This window comes from Schistocerca piceifrons, chromosome 4 (genome assembly GCF_021461385.2).
Source record: "Schistocerca piceifrons isolate TAMUIC-IGC-003096 chromosome 4, iqSchPice1.1, whole genome shotgun sequence".
Classification (NCBI taxonomy): domain Eukaryota; kingdom Metazoa; phylum Arthropoda; class Insecta; order Orthoptera; family Acrididae; genus Schistocerca; species Schistocerca piceifrons.
In genome coordinates, this window is record NC_060141.1 from 606368457 (window position 1) to 606374456 (window position 6000).

Consider the following 6000-nt stretch of genomic DNA (forward strand, 5'->3'; position numbering starts at 1 on the left):
GCTGTTTAAAAAAATTCATGATTGTGTCTTGCTTTTTTAAACGAAATATTACATAGTTTTTGAGCGTGCCCATCTGCATGTTGTTTAAAAAAATTCATGATTGTGTCTTGCTTTTTTAAACGAAATATTACATAGTTTTTGAGCGTGCCCGTCTGCATGCGAAATATCTCAAAGTTCGTCCAATACACATCGATTGTTTCGCTTCGAGTCACTCGCTTCGCATCCGCTCTTTAAGCTACGTTTTCCTAGGTGCGGGAATTTGTCGAACGTGCTGCGAAATACGCTTGCGTTTTCCGCTGTGCAATGCGGATCGGAGGGTGCTGCGTGAAACGTTTTCCTAGGCGTGGCGCGGTGCGCGTCAGAACCTAAATAATGAAACTTATGTTTTTAGAATTTGGAAACTGCACCTGATAGAATAATACGAGAATTACCTCCTAATACCTCTTTTTTAACTCAATGAAAATTTTGTGCTATTGAAATAGATAAGTACACTACTGGCCATTAAAATTGCTATATCAAGAAGAAATGAAGATGATAAACTGGTAGTAATTGGACAAATATATTACACTAGAACTGAAATGTGATTACATTTTCGCGTAATTTGGGTGCACAGATCCTGAGAAATCAGTACCCAGAACAACCACCTCTGCCCGTAATAACGGCCTTGCTACGCCTGGGCATTGAGTCAATCAGAGCTTGGATGGCGTGTACATGTATAGCTGCCCATGCAGCTTCAGCACGACGCCACACTTCATCAAGAGTAGTGGCTGGCGTATTGTGATGAACCAGTTGCTCGGCCACCATTGACCAGACGTATTCAATTGGTGACAGATATGGAGAATGTGCTGGCCAGAGTAGCAGTCTAACATTTTGTGTATCCAGAAAGGCCGTACAGGACCGGCAACATGCGGTCGTTCATTATCCTGCTGAAAGGTAGGGTTTCGCAGGGATTGAATGAATGGTAGAGCCACGGGTCGTAACACATCTGAAATGTAACGTCCACGGCTCAAAGTGCCGTCAATGCGAACAAGAGGTGACCGAGACGTGTAACCAATGGCATCTCATTACCATCACGCAAGGTGATACGTCAGTATGACGATGACGAATACACGCTTCCAATGTGAGTTCACCACGATGTTGCCGAACACGGATGCGACCATCTTGATGCTGTAAACAGAACCTGGATTCATCCGAAAAAATGACGTTTTGCCATTCATACACCCAGGTTCGTCGTTGAGTACACCATCGCAGGCGCTCCTGTCTGTGATGCAGCATCAAGGGTAACCTCAGCCATGGTCTCCGAGCTGATAGCCCATGCTGCTGCTAAGGTCGTAAAACTGTTGGTGCAGATGGTTGTTGTCTTGCAAACGTCCCCATCTGTTGACTCAGGGATCGAGACGTGGCTGCACGATCCGTTACAGCCATGCGGATAAGATGCCTGTCATCTCGACTGCTAGTGATACGGGGCGGGTGGGATCCAGCACGGTGTTCCGTATTACCCTCCTGAACCCACCGATTCCATATTCTGCTAACAGTCATTGGATTTGGACCAATGCGAGCAGTAATGTCGCGATACGATAACCGCAGTCGCGATAGGCTACAATTCGACCTTTATCAAAGTCGGAGATTTACTTGGCCTTTCTCCTCCTTACACGAGGCATCGGAACAACGTTTCACCAGGCAACGCCGGTCAACTGCTGTTTGTGTCTGAGAAATCGGTTGTAAACTTTCCTCATGTCAGCACGTTGTTGGTGTCGCCACCGGCGCCAACTTGTGTGAATGCTCTGAAAAGTTAATCATTTGCATATCACAGCATCTTCTTCCTGTCGGTTAAATTTCGCATCAGTAGCACGTCATCTTCGTGGTGTAGTAATTTTAATGGCCAGTAGTGGATTTAAGATTTTTAAGAAAAGCTGATATTCCGCGGTACTCGATATTTATCACGCTATATCTCGTAAACTAAGAGTCTTACACAACATAACTTTATAGTTGCCTTCAGTAGGATATTTCGATAACGTCTGCGAAAGTTCTCGCCAATAGAGTCGGTAATAGTGAAGTAATAAATTAAAATGTAACGTCTGACGCGGAACATTTACCAAACCAACTTTCTAAATGAAGTAAGCAACAAACTTTTTCCCGTTACATTTTTTGTGGGGGGGTGAAAGCGAGAAAAAGTTTCGGGAAGGTTTGAAATCGCTTTTACAGTTTGTTGGAAGTCGGTGGGTACTATAGTTTTTCCAAGACGACAGCAGTTTCGTGCGGTTCGTCGGCGCGACCCTACTTCGTGCTGGCTTCGAGTAGCTTTCTGCTAGGCCCGGGGCAGTGCAATGCGACAGTAGCAGCGGAGACAGTGACGGCCAAACATGCAGCGCAGTGCTCGAGCTACAAACTGTTAATTTTGGCACTCCGAAAGTACATGGAAGTTGAAGTAGAGGAGGAGGCCTGTATGTTATTGGAAACAGTACTCAGGATGCGCAATGCAGTGAGACGAATGTTCTTGCATCGCGAAGAAGAAGGAGCATATAAAATTTTAGTTACAAAACATTTCCTCGGCGATGCGGAGAAGGTTATGGCATTTTTCAGATTCACACTCAACTAATTTCTTTATTTTCTTTCGTTAATTCAAGACAAACTGAGAAGTAATTCCTGTAACCGAGTGGCAAAATGTATTACATGGGGCATAAAAAATGACATCTACATCATACTCTACAAGCCACTTATTGATGGATGGCGAAGGGTACTGTCGGTACGAATATCTGATCCCCCCAACCCTGTCCCACTCACGAATAGTTTTACTGATTTTTCTTCCTATTTCTGACCTAATTAAGTCTTTGTTTCATTTGATTTTTCCACTCGGCTACGACCATATTCCACAAAATTTGCTTTTCTGAAACCAGTTCGATAAGGCAGAGAAGCGGTCAGCCGACATTTCTGGTGATTGTTTCTATAGCAACTTTGTTAAAAATTGTCTGTTGTTGCCTCTGCAAGGAAAAAATAAACAGTAGGGCTGTCGTCTCGCTGCTGCCCACTTCGACTGCCCTCGCTCCTCCGGCCAAGTAAATCTCTGCGACGTGCGGGACAGACTCCTCCCGAAGCAGGCAAGCGTTTCTCGCAGGCGGAGCTCGCTGCAGTACTGTGTTGTCCGCACCCTAGGAAAACGACCTCCTATGTTTGCATTGTGCGAATCTCGCACGCGTTTTACGCAGCACGCTGCGGGAAATTCCCGCAGGTAGGAAAACGCAGCTTTACCGACAACAGCAGCAAAGAAGGAACAATTCTTGAAACACTGTATGCGTGGCCATTTTGCAAATTTTTAGAAAATAACCCCAGAAAGGCCCCCTTCCTAATCCCTAGCAGAAAGTATTCATAAAATGATATCAACGTTCTAAATCTACCGATTTTTCGCGTGGCCGGCGCTCTTCCTCGTAACTGATATGCACAGGTTCGACTTTCAGATATAATGCACGCAGTAACTACATGTCTTTTTTTATTATTTGATCTTGCATACTTCGACACTTTCCGTGCATTTTTAAGCATTTTTCATGCATATTCGCATGCATATTTTAAGGTTTTTGTGATGCATATAACCCGGTCTCTAATTACTATCAAAGATAGGCCTCAATTTTCAGGAAGAAATTTCTGAGTGTTTATGTTAAGAGCACATTATTGTATGGCAGTCGAACATTAATTGTGGGAAAACTTATACCAATACCTCCAATAACAGTTAATTAGTTCAAAAATTATCACACCGCGCACTCAAAGTATGATCTTTTTATTGCGCAACTAAAAGGTCTTTAATGTGGCAGGTGTTGCTACATCAATTGATTAAAGTCACTGAAGAAAATTAACAATAATGTCACTTATCTTGTGTTTGCAAACCAACGACGATCTCGCGATGGCTTTGGCTCGTAATTAAAAATGTTGTCTAGGTGGCGTGACTGCCGCTGTTGGTGCGAAAGGCACTCGGATGTTAATTACGCCGACTTGAAGAACTTACGAAGACAATCTTTCAGGATTAATTTGATGACTTATGTTTTTCATTGCAAGGTGCTTCATACTTTGTTAAGCAATGCTCACTTGAAAATAAGTCTTTACACTCACTTTTCTCAAAAATTCACATTTATTAAACTTTTTATACTTTCGCATGTTCAAAACATTACTTCGTCATACAATTTCGCAGCCGTTACTGCTCTTAGTAAAACTCACAACATTTTTCGCTGTCCACAACTCAGACTTATCTCTTAATTTACAACACGAAGCAAGACTGTTCATATTCAACACAAAAACGTGACTACCCTCTACGCTTCCGCGCCAAAAGTCACAAGCCAGCATCAAAGATAACACTAAGTACAAAGATATTCACACTAGATATTATATCGATTTCAACATCTCAAAATATCGACGTACATACACATAAAAATGAAACCAAATTTGAATAGAGTGAAAAATATGAGACATTAAGTAGAAAAATGTTCATTAATCTACGGTACCGAAAAATAGGGTTGGCGGGCGTTAATGGTTTCGCAAATAAAGAACCATTACAAACTGGAAGACAAAAGAATCGAAGCATTTGCAACATGGTGCTAAAGAAGCATGTTGAAAATTAGTTGGGCTGAAAGGTGAGGAATCAGGAGGTTCTCCACGGAATCGGGAAGAAAAGAAACATACGAAAAGCAATGAGAAGGAGAGGGGTTGGATGACAAGACACGTCTTAAGACATCAGAAATTAACATCCTAGGGAGTAAAGTGAGCGTTTGAGGTTAGAAACTCTGGAGAAAGAAACAGACTGGAATACATCCAGCAAATAGCTTGGATCAGCTACTCTGAGATCAACAGGTTTGGACAGGAGACGCATGTTTGTCACGGATCATTTCAAAGCAGTCAAAAGAGTGAAGGATACAAAGAAAAAAAGTATCTCTTGTTTGAAGACTGGGATTTTCTTGCCAAAAAGCGAATGGACTTGGGACCTGTTGAGACACATTGGTGGGGAAGTACGAGGCGTGTTTTCTAAGTAAGTACCGTTTTGAAATTAAAAAAAGACGTGCTAAGATATCTCAATAATTTTATTTTTACATGAAAGCCTGTACCTTAATCTACTTTTCTACATAATTTCCGTCAATATTTAGGCACTTGTCATAGCGTTGTATCAGATTTTGAATGCCCTCCTGATAGAAGTCTGCCGCCTGAGTTGTTAACCACTGCACCACCACTGTTTCGACTTCGTCATCGTCTTCTAGACGCTGACCGCCCAGGTGTTTCTTCAAGTGCAGGAACAGATGGTAGTCACTGGGCACAAGATCGGGGCTGTACGGAAGATGATCTAGAGTTACCCATCGAAAACATGTGATGAGATCTTTGGTCTGATTCGCCACGTGCGGACGGGCATTGTCTTGCAGCAAAACGATGCCCTTGCTCAACTTCCACGGACCGCTGCTTTGATTCTGGTGTGACGTAGGCCACCCATGTTTCATTGCCCATAACAGTTTGGCGTCAGAAATTATCACCGTCGTTGTGGTACCGCTCAAGGAAAGTCAATGCACTGTCTAAACGTTTGGTTTTGTGCACATCCGTTAACATTTTCGGTACCCAACGTGCGCACAATTTTCGGTAATTCAAGTGTTCGGTCACAATGCCATACAAAACACTATGAGAAACATTAGGAAAGTCATCCCGCAAGGAGGAAATCGAAAAACGTCTGTTTGCTCTCACCTTTCCTGCACCAAACTTTCATTAACGACTGAAGGACGCCCACTCCTTGTCCATCATGCACATTTGTGCTGCCATCTTTAAATGCTCTCACCCACTTTCTTACCATTCAATAACTTATAATGTTTTCTCCGTAAACTGCACAGATCTCACGATAAATATCGATCGCCTTTAGGCCTTTAGCACTAAGAAATCTTACAACAGCCCGTACTTCATAGTCGGTGGGACTCACGACTATCGGAGGCCTCTAAAACACTCAGTACACAACGAAAACAAGGAAGAATCAGACTGTAA